The sequence below is a fragment of the Pseudorca crassidens genome, chromosome 18 (assembly GCF_039906515.1).
Source record: "Pseudorca crassidens isolate mPseCra1 chromosome 18, mPseCra1.hap1, whole genome shotgun sequence".
In the NCBI taxonomy this organism is placed as follows: domain Eukaryota; kingdom Metazoa; phylum Chordata; class Mammalia; order Artiodactyla; family Delphinidae; genus Pseudorca; species Pseudorca crassidens.
Genome location: NC_090313.1, coordinates 13,205,251 through 13,222,895, shown reverse-complemented (window position 1 = coordinate 13,222,895; position 17,645 = coordinate 13,205,251). Strand labels below are relative to the sequence as shown.

The 17,645-nt window shown below is 38.2% G+C and overlaps 1 long non-coding RNA gene across 1 annotated transcript; it reads right to left on the bottom strand.

Moving 5' to 3' along the window:
* Positions 1–8,495: 8,495 nt before the first annotated feature.
* On the bottom strand, positions 8,496–17,591 carry LOC137211228 (uncharacterized). Its single transcript, XR_010936960.1, has 3 exons — positions 16,786–17,591; positions 13,169–13,290; positions 8,496–10,454 (listed from the first exon to the last, which is right to left on the bottom strand). It is a non-coding gene; the product is annotated as an uncharacterized lncRNA (long non-coding RNA).
* Between the last annotated feature and the right edge of the window lie 54 nt (positions 17,592–17,645).

The window sequence follows — 17,645 nt, the reverse complement described above, 5'->3', positions numbered from 1 at the left end:
ATGAAGCCCATTTTACATAAAAGAAAATGTATGCAAGCGGTCATGTGACTTCTCCAAATTCTCACCACGAGTCATAAAAGCAGAAATCAAGTTACCTGACTTAGTCTTTTGCTGTGTCCACTTCATGCTGTGTTCACTTATTTTAAAGCATGGCTACTTCAATCCATTTCCATATTCTTTTCATAGTAGATTATAGTCATACCTACAGTGGCTCAGGAGAATATCTGTCTTTTATGTGTCCAGCTTTCTCAAAGGATATTGACATTTTCACAGAACTTCAGAGCTGGACGGTGTCTCTAAGATCTAGTCCAACACTCTCATTTTATAGATTAGGAATCTGAGGCCCAGAGTGGTTAAGAAGCTCCAAGGTAAACAGTGGTGTAAAAATGGATCTTATGAGAAAAGGTAAAAGGCACCAACATTGTTTCCTCAGAACAGCTAATTTAATACTGGCCTCTGAGTATTAGAAGAATTATGATTCAGGAAGTTTAATAAGGACGTTTTTTACTTCTGTCTGTCTATACCAAAACAAAACAGAAAAAAAAAAAAAACAAGAGGGAATGAGTTTTGCTTAGACTGAGCAAAAAGAATGAGGATAAATATGAAAAAGAATTTTCTGGCAGCCAGGATGATTAAAAACTGAGATAGGAAACCTAGAGATATGGTTCACATACCACTCAATTCCCCTATTTAAGGTGTAAAAGTCAACGTTTTTTAGTATATTCACAGTTGTGCAACCATAAATATAATCCATTTTAGAACATTGTCATCAACTCAAAAAAACCCCATACCTTTTAGTTATCACTCCCTGTCCCCCCCTTTCTCCTAGCCATAGGCAGCCACTAATCTACTCTGTCTCTATAGATTGACCTATTTGGAACATTTCATGTAAGTGGAATCATACAGTATGTGGTCTTGTGTGACTGTCTTCTTTCCTTAGCATCATGTTTTCAAAGTTCATTTATGTCGTAGCATGTATCAGTTCTTCATTCCTTTTGATTGCCAAATAATACTCCATTGCATGGATATACCACATTTTGTTTATCTCTTCATCAGTTGATAGGTATTTGAATTGTTTCCACCTTTGACTTTTGTGAATAATGCTGCTAAGAACATTCATGTGCAAGTTCTTGTGTAGACATATGTATTTATTTCTCTTGGGTATATACTGAGATGTGGAATGACTGGGTCAAATGATAACAATTATGTTTAACTTTTAAGGAACTGCAAGACAGTTTCCAAAGTAGCTGCACCACTTTTATTCCCACCAGCAGTGTAAGAGGGTCCCAATTTCTCCACATTCTCACCAACATTGTTATTATGACTTCTTGATTCTAGCCATTTTAGTGAGTATGAAGTGGTATCTCACTGTGGTTTTGATTCTCACTTCCCTGATGATTAGATGTAGAGCATCTTTTTGTGTGTTTATTGGTGATTTGTATGTCATCTTTGGAGAAAGTTCTATTCAGATCCTTTGCTCATGAAAAAATTTCTTTTTGAAAGGTTAAGTGTAGATTAGATTCTTAATCTCTTGGTTGCTTCATTACCTCTATTACCTGAATTATATGAGTCCTAGTTGTATGAATTTGAATTGTACCAATTCTTTCTAGTTCCATGAATCTACAATTTGGAAGCATTTTCCTATCTTAAATTTGATTTTTATAGAATGGAAGGTGAAGGATAAAATGTAGCAAAAGGTCCCCACTTCCTGCAGAGATGAACTTTCGAGTGAAAAGAGCTATCAAGATGCATTTCGGGAAAGTCCTCTGTTGCAGTGGTAAGTCCTGCCAAACAGGCTTCCATATTGGTGCAAAACCTGGCCCAGAAATGAGCCAGTGGGCAAATGTGCTTAATTTCCCATGGTCTTTGAAAAAATAAACCCAGCTTTTGTCTGAATTACATTATGGGGTGATCCATCTTCAACCAGCTAAGAGCACAGCTGAGTTGTTTCACCAAATGTATGATGTAGCATGAAGATATACATCCCAAGAAAAGCAATTCAGCAGGGTCTCAGTATAGACATGTTCATGAAGGGTGCAGCCTTGGGAGGGGAAGCCAGCACTTTGCTTCCAGACCACTCCCTTCTTCTGAGTTATTATGTTGCTTAATTTAAAGATGAACATTTAAAATTTTTTAAATTATTTTTTAAGGTCTGCAGGCTCTACATTCCCCAAAATAAGGCTAACGATGGTAGGAAGGAAACAAGTATGTACCAGTTTGTGAGTGGGTAGATGTAGTGGTTTGAGATTTTAGGGTATAAAGGTATGACCTGGGGCAGGTGAAGCCACCACAGTTGATCACTTGAACACAGTATAAGCTCACTGAATAGTTAGGAAATAATGACAGGAGTTTTTCTTTTTTCAAAAACAAAAGACATTTGCATTATCCACCACTAACCTCCCCATCTCCATCTCAGATAGTAGTAAAATGGTGAAGGCTACATGAACAGCTTGAAGGATCTAAACCTATTGTTAACTAAAGAATGACACCATATCTAAGTAATCATTAGAAGGTTTACATCTTAAAAAGAAAAAGAAGAGATCATGGAGTTTTCTGATTATCCAAGATTCTCACAGCTCATCTGTGACTAACGTGGAATGTAAGGCAAATTAGGCCGTAAGGCAAAACGTCCACCCCAGTTCTCCTATAGCTGATTTTCTAGCCTACCTTATCCACCATGATGCTCCTTACTCAACTGTTTTCCACCTGTTGTACCTGCTGATGAAGAGATCAATAGATATTCCCCATATTCCAGTCTTTGGTGTAGGTTTGAAATGTCCAAAGGTCAGCCAGGGCAGCTGAGGTCAGCCAGCAACTGGTCAATTTCCCAGGGACTGAAGGAATGGCTGGAATTCATTCTTTTAATACGTTCATCATACATCTTACAATCAGTTTGTAACCATTCAGTCCTTGGCTCTTAACCTGCAAAACTTCTGGTTTTGGACTCTTGGTAGGATCCTTAAGCAAAACGCCATGAGGGTACCTCACTGCCATGACCCCTGCCCACCAGCCGTAACGTCAGAACAAAAACACGTGATGGAAGTGAGGACAAAGAAGCAGGGAATTGCACCAAAGAACTTTCAGGATTTGCAGAGAGACCTTGAAAGTGCTTAGACCTCATATTTTACCAAGAAAAAAAACCAACCTTTGTAAAGGGATCTGCATGTGTCTTATGAAACAATTTCAGAAACCAAAAAGTTTGATTTTCATTAATTATCGATGAAAATTAAGAAACAGAATGAAGAAATTTTAAATGTAGTGGTCATCAAGGACCAAGACAATGGAGGCCAAATCTGATAAATCAGTATATCCTATAAGAACTTAAACAGACCAAAATGCCGTAAACTTATTTAACAGGGAATTTCCTTTTGCTTCTATATAAATTTATCTTTGTCCATTTGAGAGATGAGTTTCTGTTTTTAGTATTGAATAGTGGAATAGAATTGAAATCCTAGGTAAAGAAACTGAGTAGTTTCAAAGCTGAAGTTGCTGATACATTTGGGGTCCTAGTAACCCCCAACCACATGTTTTGAGTTCTCAAAGGCCAGAGCTCCTGTCCCTTCTGTGGCTTTGGGGACAGTTAGGTCAGCCGATAACATCTGAATGAACGAGCCACCTGGAAAGCTTGTATGGCAGGCAAGTTGAAGTGGGCCAGCAGCATGGCACTGCTGACCTGCAGCGGGTCACAATTGTAGTCAGAGGTCTCCATGGTGATGTTTCTGAGCCATGAGGTTGGAACTGTGGGATTAATGACATCCCACGACTGGAGCAACTATAGTGCTGAGAATAGCTTGGACTAAGGTAAGTCATCCCCAGACCTGAGATTTAGATGAAAAAAATGTGAGAACTTATCAATCCACACTAAGGGACAAATTAGGGTGATTCTGGAGGGCAAGTCTTTCTGTGTGAGATCCTGGAGGACCTTTTCGCTCTCTCACCATCCGGAGTCCCCGTAGTGGTTCCGACGAGAGAGGAAAGGCCAGAAAAAATGATTCTGAGAACGGGACTAGACAGAAACCAAGAATGAGAGAATGCGAATTCAATGATTGCAAGTTGTTCCTTGATATTGTGTTTTAAATTAGCTGGTGACTGCCTCCGTGGACTTAAGGAAACATCACTTGATTAGAGTTGCTCCAAAAAATGTAGGCTATTGTCCTACTGATCTCAGTAGTCATTCTGAAAGAGTTAGAAATGAGTTTTTATTTCATTTAGGTGGTTCTGGAGAAAAACCTTTCCGGGACCCATGAATGGGCACAGCTGTTTTCCCTGATCAGGATCCTTGCAGCACCCAAGTAAGACTAAAACTAGCAGATATATTTTGTTCTGTCTCTGGCCACTGTTAATTGCATTCTTTATTTCCTTTAAAACAAAAATCTCCTACTGTTTTCTTCTACAATTCTGATATTCATTTCTTGATCATTTCACCTTCTATTCACCCATGAATCAAAATCCAATCCACCAGGATTTTCTACCCCACTTTCCTACAGAAAAATAAGTACTTAAAAGCAGTTTGATTCTTTAATTTCTCAAGCGTCTCAAAATAAGTTCTGTTTAAAATCTTCAGAGTTCCCATCTTAGGCCTCTATACATTCTGGCTGTTTCCTCTCAGAGGCTGAGGACAAGTTATCTTAATTTTCTGGGACCACAGGAAATGGTAAATGAGGAAAAACATAATTCATTTTTATTGTGGGAAAACTAAATCACTAAGTCAGAAGACTACTTACTTGATGGACTACCTTACTTAAATGCTTCTCTGAGAACTTAGCCCCCTAACTAGGTATAAAAAAGCCACAATTACAGAGAAAAGAATTAGATACAGGGGACTTGTCAGTGGCAATGCTTTTATTATATAAAGTCTAATTTAGACCTTCCTAAACAGTTTTGCTTCATTGCTCTGTCACTTGTGTTTATATGTATATATGTTGGAACCTCCATAACACTAGCACTAAGAGACAGCTTTGTGCCGGGGCATTGTGTCAGCATCTTAGCAGAGTTAAGCTTCTGGAACACAGTTAACCCCTAAATGAAAAATACCTAAGTGGCCAATTGTAAAGCTCATGCATGGGACTCTACTGAAAATATGGTCAGCTTTGCCTATTTCATATACCATTTAATGTCCTTGGTTATTTAGTCTCCAGAGCACATAGCAAACCAGATGATCAGAGCAGCTGACAAGTAGAGACAGCTGTCATTTTACGTTGGCCGCTACAAGAAGTGGCAGCTGACTGACAGGAAAAATGGAAGAAGAAAAAAAAGAAGAAGAAAAGAAAAAACTTCTAAAAAGCAGGCAGATATAAGACCTCAAATCCCAGAGACACAGAGCAGTTTTGTTTCAGGACAAGCGACTCTAAGTGGCCTCTGTAGTCATCTATTTCAACACAGTGCGATAATTGACTTAATTACCCTCAAATGTTGGAGCTGGAAAGATGCCCTTGGGATCTCGCCCAACTATCCCAATTTACAGGTGAGGAAATGGAGACCTAGGGAAGCACTGAGGGCCCAAGTCAGCATCACAGCTGGTTAGTGGTGGAGCTGTAGCTGGAACCAGTTTGATCCTGACCCCAATGTACTTTTTCTTGACAAAATGGTTGAAGCCTCATTGGTTAAAGATGAAGATCAAATGAGATTAAAATACAGAAGCTTAGCACAAACAGAGAGATCAAAAGCTCGTTAGCTATTATTATGAATTTTTAAATCTGATCTAAAAAATGGTTGAGCATTTTTAATATGAATCTTTTAAATAACGTTTCTCTTTCTGAAAAGTAATTTCCATGAAGCAGTCCATTCTTGGGCGCTAAAATGTCACCTCTCCAGAAAGGTCTTCCTTGACTACCCTATTAAAAATAGTACCTCTTTCACTTTCTATCTCCTTACCTTGGTTTAATATGTCTTATAACCTATCACCATATGAAATTATACACACACACACACACACACACACACACATACACACAGAGAAGACTGATTATAACAAGCCTGATTTGTAACATATAATGGAATCCCTTTATAATGATGGTGTTTAGATACAAGTACCCATATTCCCATCTTAAGCTAAGTTCTATCAAGATTTGCTATCTGTAATTAGGTTTAAGAGGAAATATTTGGCCTGTGGTAGAGCTGGATCCATGTAACACTAGCATTTTTCTAACATGTTTCCAATATCACTCTTACTGTACATGGCAGATAGAAATTAAAACACATTCCTGCTTTGCCCACTTCCTTTCTACATTCCTTAAAAGGGCCTGGGCTATTATCTCTGATGACCGAGCAAAAACTTAAGTGTGAACAAAAATTAGATAAGAGCTTAGATTGAGACGGGAAGAGGACAGCATCTGACATCTTAGATATCAATGTGATCTAATTCTTTAAAGAATTATTTGAATTCCATATTGTTTAAAGCGTGATTTCTAAGTGAGAGGTGGAGAAGTAGATGAAACTGTAGGAGGGCTGAATGGTTGAAGGTTTAGAGAAAATAGTATTTCCTTAGCAGCACCACCACTACTACTTTTCCTGAAATATGAAAAATAAAAATAATTCCCTCAAATAAAATGCTGTGCAATTGACCTTCTCTTTAACATTTGTGCCTACTTGTTCTTCCGACTATCTTTACATTCATTAGTGGACTCCTAGGTGTTAAAAGGCCCTTGCAACCAGAGATCAAAGGGAATTCGAATATAAGGTGACATGTTCAATGTGCCAGTTCTCTCTTATGATTACATTTGTATTATTAATGAATTAGGAACCTCCTCTGCCTGACCGCTAGTGTTGGGATGTCTCAGGGCTGAGTCCTTGGCCACCTTCTCTCTTCCCCAGGCAATGTCATCCACTTCCACACCTTTAAATGTCATGAATGTGATGACTGAAGTTGATATTTCCAGCCCTGCCCTCTTCCTGATGTCCTGACCCCTCTGTCCAACTACTTGCTGGACATCATCACTCGAACGCCTAGTGGCATCTCAAATTCACCATGAACAAAACCCAACTCTTGTTTTCTTCTCTCCAGACCTTACCCCAAACAGATCATCTTAATGACATCACCGGTGCTCAGACTCCAAACCTAGGCATCCTTGATTCCTCTGTCTCACCCCCATCAGGGGAGGACCTACCATGAAGCTCGAGAAGCTTCAGCGGCCGGGCCCTTCACTTGCATAGAAGCCTTGCAGGGAACCTCATTTTCTGTTCAGATTTTAATTTTTCTTACAGAGGGCCCTCAGATTGTGTACGTTTCAGATCCCATAAAACTTGGATCTGCTTCTGCACCCTGCGTCCTGATGTATTTTCAGAAGAATACTATCTAAATCTGACCACCTCAGACATGATCTCTGTTGATCCAAGCCAGCACCTTCTCTGACCTCGAGTACTACAGTGACTTCCTAATGCTCACACAGCTTCCTCACTTCTCTCCTACAGTCTGTTTCCTATATAGCAGCCAGAATGATCTTTTGAAACTGTTTTTCAGGTCACATTCCTGACTTAACCCGTTGGCTTCCCATTCCACTTAGAATACGTCACACCACTGAACTATCACAGTGCCCCTGGGTCATCTAGCCCCTGCTTACCTCCGAGCCCCTTTCCTCACAGCTGACTCCCCTCTAGCTGTACCCTTCTTCCCTGGCTGGAACACACCAGACTCTCTTTTTGCCTCGGGGCTTTTGTACTCGCTGTTTCCTCTGCTTGGGGGATTTCCCCCGTTTCTTCATGTGTCTTCTCATCATTCAAGTCTCAGCTCAAACATCACCTCCTCTCAAAAGACTGTGTCCTCTGGGTGGAGACCCAACTCCTCCCCCGTCATTCATGATCCCATTATCCTCCTCTTGTCATGTGTCACAATAAGAAATGATCTGCTCAGTTTACTTTATTGTCTGGCTTCGTTCAAAGGATTGTAAACTCTGTGAAGTTCCACTTGCTCACTACGAACCCCTGCAGTGCCCACTTCAGAGAAGGTGCCATTAAATATTTGCTAAATAAATGACCAAGGGAAATGTTTGTTAAATAAATACTAATATAGTAAAATAGGGTATGAAGAGCTACTACATGTAGAGTGGGTAGAATTGAGGAATATGAACTATTATGAAGTTCTTTTGTTTGTTTCTTCCTTATTAACTGAAGACGGTTAAAAATCTATCCTGCCAGTGGATGCAAGTTTGAGCTGTGCATTGATGTCACAATTAATATTCCATTATGTATGTTATCACAATGCATGAGGTAAAATCTGAATGTCATTGTGTCCAAACTGTGAGGTACTCGCCATAAATAGCAAGTAAATGGAGAGGAAAATATACAGGCTACATCCCATCTGGATCTCCTCTTCGCCCCACGTATTGGCTCAGGAATGCTCAGAAGGTTTGAGGGTTATGAATGTTACCATCCACGTATTCTGAACGGAGCTAAATATATTGTGGAAAAATAGAAAAAATAGGGAAAAAAATCAGTAATTGAGATCTGCATCAATTTCCTTCAGCTCTCTAAGAAAAAGCCCTTTTTAAAATACCAGCTTTATTGAGATATAATTCACATACCATAAAGTTCATTCTTTTAAAGTGTACAATTGAGTGTTTAGTATATTTACAAGAGTTGTGCATCCCTCACATTCCAGAACATTTCATCCCCCCAAAGAAACTCCATACCCATTACTAGTCACTCCACATTCCCTCCCTTCCTCTCCTGCCCCCTCCCCTCCCCCAGGCTCCTGGCAACCACGAATCCACATTCTGTCTCTCTGAATTTGCTGATTCCGGACATTTCAGATAAATGTAACCAGAAAAATGTGACTTTTTATGTCAGGTTTCTTTCACTTATAATGTTTTTAAGGTTCATCCATGTTGTACCATGTGTCAGTACTTCATTTCTTTTCATTGCCAAATAATATCCCATTGTATAGATAAGCCACATTTTATCTGTTCGTCAGTTAGCGGACATTTGGATTGTTAATTCTTTTTGGCTCTTATGAATAATGTTGCTATGACCATTCATGTATTGATACAAGTTTTGTGTAGACATATGTTTCCACATCACCTGAGTATACACTTGAGTAGAATTGCTGAGTCATATGGTAGTTCTATGTTTAACTTTTAAGGAACTGCCAAGCTGTTTTGCAAATTGACTGCACCATTTTATGTTCCCATCAGCAGTGTATGAGGGTTCCAATTTCTCTACCAATCTCTGTACCACCACTTGCTATTGTCTTTTTTATTATAGCCATCTGAGTGGGTATGAACTGGTATCTCATTGCGGTTTTGATTTACATTTCCCTAATAACTAATGATGTTGAGCATCTTTTAATGTACTTATTAGCTATCTGTATTCATATATCTTCTTTGAGGAAGTGTCTATTCAATATTTTGACGTTTTTTAATTGCGTTGTTTTTTTGCTATAGAATTGTAGAAGTTCTTTATACATTCCGATTCAAGTCCTTTATCAGATATTTGATTTGCAAATATTTCTCCCATTCTATGGATTGTCTTTTCACTTTCCTGATGGCTTCCTTGGAAGCACACACGTTAAAGTCCTATTTTTCTATTTTTTTTCCTTTGTCTTTTTGTGATTTTAGTGTCATGTCTAAGAAACCGATGCTAATTCCAAGGCCATGAAGATTTGGTCTTATGTGTTTTTCTGAGAATGTTATAGCTCTAGCTCCCACATTGAGGTCTGTGCTTCATTTTGAGATTTGTATTCGGTGCAAAGTAGCAGTCCAGCTTCATTCTTTTGCATGTGGATATCCAGTTATACCAGCAACCTTTGTTAAAATGACTGTTCTTTCACACTGAATGGTCTTGGTACCTGTATACATCAGCATTCTCCAAAGAACCATTAGGATATATTATAGAGAGATTTATTTTAACGAATTAGGTACCATGATTGTTAGGCCTGGCATGTCTGAAATCGTCGGGCAGGCCAACATGTGGAAATTCAGATAAAAGTTGATTTTGTAGTCTGGAGTCTGAAATTTGCAAAGGAAGCCAGCAGGTTTTTCTATGTTGCAGTCTTGAAGCAGAATTGCTTCTTTCTCTGTAAACCTCAGTCTTTGCTATCAAGGCCTTCCATTGGTTGAATGAGACTCACTCACCTTATGGAGGGTAATCGGCTTTACTTAGATCAACTAATTGTAAATGTTACTTACATCCACAATACCTTCACAGCAACATCTAGACTGTGTTTGACCAAACAACTGGGCACCATAGCCTAGGCAGGTTGAAACAAAATTAACCATCACAGCACCCTTGTCAAAAATCAACTGACCACAAATAGAAAGTTTATTTCTAGATTCTCTATTTATTCTCATTAATCTATGGGTCTATCCTTATGCCAGTAGCACAGCGTTTTGATTATTGTAGCTTTGTGGTAAGCTTAAAAATCAAGGTGTGAGTCCTCCAATTTTGTTTTGTTCAAGATTCTTTTGGTTCTTTGTAGTCTCTTGCAACTCATACGAATTTTAGGATCAGCTTGTCCATTTCTGAAAAAAAAAAAAAAAGAAGTTGAAAGTTTGATAGGTGTTGCCTTAAATCTATAGATGAATTTGGGGAGTATTGCCATCTTAATATTAAGTCTTCCAATCCATGCATATGGGATGTCTTTCCATTTATCTAGGTCTTCATAAATTTCTTTTAGCTATATTTTATGATTTTCATGAAAGTGTTTTACTTCTTTTGTTAAATTTGTTCATGAGTATTATATTATTTTTTGATGCTATTATAAATGGGATTTCCTTAATTTCATTTTTTTTGATTGGTCATTGCTAGCTTATAGAAATATAATGGATTTTTGTATATTGATCTTGTGTCCTGCAACCTTGCTGAATTTATTTATTCTAATAGCATTTTTGTGAATTCATCAGGATTTTTTCCTATACAAGATCAGGTCATCTGTGAATCTCCAGTACAATGTTGAAAAGAAATTGTGAGAATGGACATTCTTGTCTTATTCTTGATCTCAGGAAGAAAGCATTCATTTTTTTCCCAGTAAGTATGATATTAGCTGTGGGTTTTTCATGGATGGCTTTTATCAGGTTGAGGAAGTTTTCTTCTATTCTTATTTTGTTGAGTGTTTTGTTGGGTTTTTTTTAATCACGAAAGGGTGTTGGATTCTGTCAAACACTTTTTCTGCATCAACTGAGATGATCATGTGATCTTTGTACTTTATTCTATTAGTATATTACATTGATTGATTTTCTTATATACTAACCTGGCATTCCTGGGATAAATTCCACTTGGTCATGATATATAATCCTTTTTATATGTTGCTGGATTCAATTTTCTATGATTTTGTTGAGAATTTTTGCATCAATATTTATACTGGTATGTAGTTTTCTTTTTTTTTAATTTATTTATTTTATTTGTTTTTGGCTGCATTGGATCTTCGTTGCTGTGCGTGGGCTTTCTCTAGTTGCAGCGGGTGGGGGCTACTCTTCATTGTGGTGTGTGGGCTGCTCATTGCGGTGGCTTCTCGTTGCGGAGCACATGCTCTAGGCACACGGGCTTCAGTAGTTGTGGCTCGCGGGCTCTGGAGCACAGGCTCAGTAGTTGTGGCGCACGGGCTTAGTTGCTCTGCGGCATGTGGGATCTTCCCGGACCAGGGCTCGAACCTGCGCCCCCTGCATTGGCAGGTGGATTCTTAACCACTGCGCCACCAGGGAAGCCTTGTACATAGTTTTTCTGAGCTATTTTTCTTTGGTTTTAGTATCAGGTTAACACTGGCCTCATAAAATAAGTGTTCACTCTGCTCCTAATTTTTGGAAGAGTTTAAGAAAGATTGGTGCTAACTCTTCTTTGAATGTTTGGTAGAACATTCATTTACAGTGAGGACATCTAGTCCTGGAATTTTGTGACAAGCCTTTTTAATTATTAATTCTATTCAGTTCTTTGTTACAGGTCTATTCAGATTTCTATTTCTTGAATTCACTTTCGAAATTGTGATTTTCTAGGAATTTTCCCATTTCGTCTAGGTTATCTAATTTGTTAGCATACAATTGTTCATAGCATTCCTTTATAATTCTTTTTATTTCTGAAAGTTTGGTAGTGATGTCCTCTTTTATTTCTGATTTTAGTAATTTGAGTCTTCTTTTTTCCTGGTCACTCTAGTCCAAAGTTTGTCAATTTTTTTTGATGTGTTCAAAGAAACAACTTTTTTTTTCTGTATTGTTTTTCTATTTCCTACTTCATTTATTTCCTTTTCTTGTTTATTATTTCTTCTGCTTGCTTTAGGTTTTGTTTGCCCCTTTTCTAGTTTCTAAGAAACTAGATTAGATTATTGATTTGAGGTCTGTCCTTTTTAATGAAGATGCTTACAACTCTGAATTTCCCTATGGGAACTGCTTTCACTACATCCCATAAGTTTTGGTATCTTATGTTTTCATTTTCATTCATCTCAGTATTTCCTAATTTCTCTTGTGACTTCTCCAAGCCATTTGTTATTTAGGAGGGTGATGATTAATTTCCACTTATTTGTGAATTTCCTTTTGTTCTTGAATTCTAATTTCATTTTACTATGGATGGAGAACATATTTCATATGATTCCAATCCTTTTAAACATACTGAGGCTTGTTTTATGGTCTAACATAAGATCTATCCTGGAGAATGTTCCCTATGCACTTGAGAAGAATGTATATTCTGCTGTCGTTGGATGGAGTGTCTTACAGATAGATATGTTAGGTCTTCTATTTCCTGTCAATCTTCTGCCTAGTGGTCCTATCCATTATTGAAAGTGGAAATTGAAGTCTCCAACTATTTTGTTGAATTTCTCCCTTCAGTTCTGTCAAGTTTTACTTCACGTATTTTGGGGCTCTGTTGATAGGTACATGTGTTTATAATGGTTAAGTCTTCCTGATTGATTGACCCTTTTATCATAATAAAATGTCCTCCTTTGTCTCTGACAACAATTTTTTCTTAAAATTTATTTTGTCTGACATTAATATAGTCATTTCAGCTCTCTTTTGGATACTGTTTGTGTGTATATCTTTTTCCATTCTCTTATTTTCACCCTATTTGTGTTCTAAGAAAAAACATTAAACTTAAAAACTAAACTGTGGTTTTTAAATCCACTTACCACATTAAATGAAAATAATCAACATCAAAATTATAAAAGATATTCTTCCTTCCCCCATCTCTTAACCAGTCCTGATTTAACCCATAAGGATTTATTCCACAGGATCAAATTTGGAGTCTTACTTACCTTCTAAAGGTTCACAAATCTATTTAATGTCCAGCCAGCAGGGAAAGGAAATTCCTAAGCGAGGAACACGCTCAGAAAGTGCTGTACCATGTCTTCAAATCCCTGAGACTCAACTCGGAAAACTGGAAGCAACAGAAAGCCCTATAAGGTAACTGATTTTCACTTGGTGACAAGTCACTTCCTAAATCTAAATGAAAAAGGTATTCAGGACACCTATGTTTAGCTAGTTGGTTATTTTATTCTCTAGGAAAGCACAGTCCAATAAAAATATAATGTGAACTACAAATGCAAATCACATACGTAAATTTTAAAGTTTCTAGTAGCCATATATTAAAAAGAGAAAATAGTCAAATTTATTAATATAGTTAATAATGATAGCTTATTAGTAAATATAATAATATATTTTATTTAACCTAATATAATATCATTTCTACATGTGACCAATATAAAATTATGATTCTTAATTTCCTACTGTCTTTGAAATTTACACTTAAAGCACACCTTAATGCAAACTAGCCACATTTCAAATGATCAATAGCCATAATGGCTAGTGGCTGCCACATTGGACAGTGCAACTGTAGTATTTAAAGCTGAAAATGGCCTTGAAATCCTCTGTGCTGATCAAGTCAAACCCCAAAATTTTTTCTTAACCGCAATTATTATGCATTGCTTATATAATACGAGTATAAAAACGTAATAAACAGGTAGATGTGCAATCAGCATTAAATTTACAAATTTTGGAGGTTCCAATCTGCATCAGTAATGACAGCCAGCATTTATTAAGCGTTTGCTCTATGCCAGGCTCTATGCCAGGTATTTTAAAACATGGTGAAAGGTACTCCTGTTATCTCTGTTTCATAGAAGATGAAACTGGGGCTAAGAAAAGTTAATTAACTTAGGCAAGATCAAGCAGCATGTACGTTGTGAAGCCATTATTTGAACTCTCATGCTGGCTGGCTCTGGAGCCTGTGAGCCTGGCCTCCAAATTCTACTGCCTCCCTAAAATGAATCCAACCACCCGCAGACATGCGGTGAATTTCGTATGTAAAACTATGAGAGAGCGAGCAAAAGGAACAGAGGCCAAATTTCCCCTGCCTGTGTTCCATTCAGCAATTTGCTGAGGGCCTATTATGTGCAGTGCCCTTGGGAATACGGTTTCACTCACCCCTGGCTGGCATGCTCTGACTGAAACTCACTGCTCCAGAGAGGGGCTTGAACATTTTGATAAAAAGCAGCTGAAGAAATGTGAACTGTTCAGCTTTTTTATTTTCAGTAAACAACTTTTCAACAGTTCTCATCTTTTTTGCTGGCTCTTGTCTAGGCAACTGATAACATCAGTACGGGAAAGAGAAATCTTCTTTATCAGCCCAGTGTCTATTAACTATTCTTTAATCCATCCACATACTATTTTATTCTGCATAATTGAAAGACTAATAGAAAATATACATCTATATTTTATACACACACAACTGTGATTACACATTTATATCACATGTAGCTTTAAGAGTAATTACTTATTTAAGGTCTATTTGTTATTTAGCACCCAAATCCATCTAACTAATAATAGCTGACAATTACCGAGTAACTACTATGCAGACACCATGCTATGTGCATTTACAAATACTATCCTTTTACAGCACTCCTATGAAGAAGTATTATTCCCATTTTACAGATGAGGAAACAAAGCCAACCTTTTTTCTTTGTACCATGTTAACTATTAATACAAACATCTGTAAATAACACCATCACCTTAAATCTGTGTACAGTTACAGATTATAATACTTTCATTTATACCATGTAAACTGACCCTCATAATAAGTAGTGATACAGAAAGTACATGTGCTCACAACTACCAGGACAAGTAACTGTAGTTCTTTGGAGTCCTGGAGCAACTTAAAAAAAATTACAGAGTGTTCATTTGGGAGAATCTTACTTTATTTACATTCAGCACCCGATAAACCAGAAATGACAGGCAAGACCAAATTCTACCACAGCTGAGAGAAGCTTTCACAGAAGTTTTATAGGCCTGATTTCTCCAGCCTCCTCCCATTTCTAGAACATGCCCATCAACATGGAAGCCCATAAAGCCAAGAGCAGTAGCCAGAGAGGATTCTGATGCTCTCTCATTAAGGAGTCTTGCCTCCTGTAGTATTATATCATGATCAAACAGACAGTGCAGTGCCTTGTAACAAACTTCAAATATCCTAAACTACCTAGATTTCAGGTCCCAGTTGAGAGAAACTTGCAGTTTTCCATTTTTCCAACCTCACCCTTTTGTACAGGGAGTTGTAACCTAGCAAATATACCTCCAGAACTTAATAGAGGTCTCATAAGCTAAAGAGAAAGGCATCAAGAGCTGGCTGTTTTCCCAGTTAATCCGCCCAAAGCAAAGGCAGCTAATCGGGAGTGAGCAGGATTAAAAAGTTTTCTGCGCCTCCATTTCATTTCCAATTATAATTTGATGTTAGAACTTTCGTGACTAGTAATATCATACCTTAACAACCATTATTATTCCATCTTATAGATGAGAAATTGAGCTTTAAAGACATTAAGTGCCTACTCAAGTTCACATAACTAGTAAGAAACTAAAGACCCAAATCCATTCAACCCAAGTTCAAGGTTCTTTACCTTATACCATCTAATCTGCTTTGGAAATAAATGTCTATTCTTGTGAACTGCCTTTATACAATATCTGAGCTATTTTCTTTTGGGAAGAGAACACTCATAAAACAAACAGGACTCTCTCCATGGGAAATCAGTTTCAAGTGCAATAAATTCCGAGAAGGCTGAGCATTACAGACTCTCCAAAAATGGCAGGCAGGCCTGCTGCTGAAAGGACAGTTCCCACCTAATAGGTTTTCTGGATACCAAAACTGGTCTCAATTGTCAGGATGTCTGTTATCCACCCCAAGTTTATAGGAATTTCTCCCATTAGGGAATCTCTTTATTCATTACCCTTAAAAATCTCCTCCTTCCCTTTTGATTAGATGCTTACAATATTAAAATAAGGATGGGCTGTCACTGCATATTCTAGCAGTTGATGTCACCACTAATACTAACTTGTTTTGTCTCTAGCCTGAAATAATTTTATGCTTTTTTGCCTCATCAAAAAACAAGCTTCCTATTTAGACAAATCCATAGAATTATGTCAGAATTTCTATTATTTAAGAATTATTTAACAAATATATGTAATCTACACAGTCATTGCCTATAAAAACACATATTACAACAGGTGTTAGATCAGGCCATCCTCTGAGCAAGTGTGTAGGCAACTCATCTTACTTCACTGGTAACTAGTCACTAAAATGGGTGTTTTAGTATGTAATCCCCCAAATCTTAATAACCTTGGGTGAGGTAATAAAGCCTCCTCAAACTCCAGACATGCCAACTGCAAAAAAACAAAACAAACAAAAAAACCAAAATCTACCCCAAATTAATGTACATAATGGTCTGTCTTTGAAGAAATGTATTATAAGAATGACAAATTGTCACATCTAAGAAACATCAAATCTACCAAGCTAGGTCGGCAGACCTCTTATAGAGAACCCTATCACTGTCACAGATAAAACTTTCTAAGGGAGTTTTTTCCACGAATCAGTTAGAATCCTTTACAATACCTTGGCTGGCAATCACAATTTCATGTGGATCCCAGGGATTCTGGACACAGTGGCCTGGATTCTAACGTACAGGCAAGGTTTATCATTCATTCAAAAGCAAACGTTTTAAGTGGACCTTCAAAGACCAGAACCTCAACAGAATAGTCAACAGGAAATTGAATTCCCTAAGTTAAATACTATGAGCGGCCGGAAGTGTAGTAGTCTCTATCGCACTCAGAGCGGAAACTTCTCACTAGAAACTGTCTTTTTGAGGCAGAAATGAATTGTGTTATTTTCTCCACCGTCAACCTTAACCCAATGCATTGGACATAGTAGGGGCTCAAGAGAAGTGCCCTTTGATTGGAACACTACTGCTCCCTCAGCCTTTGGCAGCTCCAGAAAAGGCAGATTGGGGTATTATCTATGCATTAGTCTACTTCAGTTGAAATGAGGTCTCTGAGCCCCTAAGGACGGATGTGAATCAAACATTTATTGAGAAATCAACCCTACAAGCCTGTGTTTCTTTAGGAAAGGCGGGGGGGTCTTAACTTTCCCCTATCATTGAAAGAATGGGACCCCAAAACAAGGAATTCAAAGGAATAGTCTAGGATCCTGGGGTGGGAAGAGGGGGAGGCAAGTGTGCTACGTGGCCACTGAGGACGACAGCGGGCTGGGAGTGGGTAGGCCTGGCGGGGGGGCCTGGGCCTGAGTAACCCCTCTTCCGGGTGAGTCACTGGTGAGCCTGGTGGGAGGAAGGGGCGGCCTGAGGCATAGCCCTTGGGGAGGTCGGAGGGTCTGACTGATGGAGGGATCTCTGGAGCTGGGAGTGAAATCCACTCTGAGGTGGGGGGTCTAGGGCTCCAGGGGCCGGGGGACTGGGG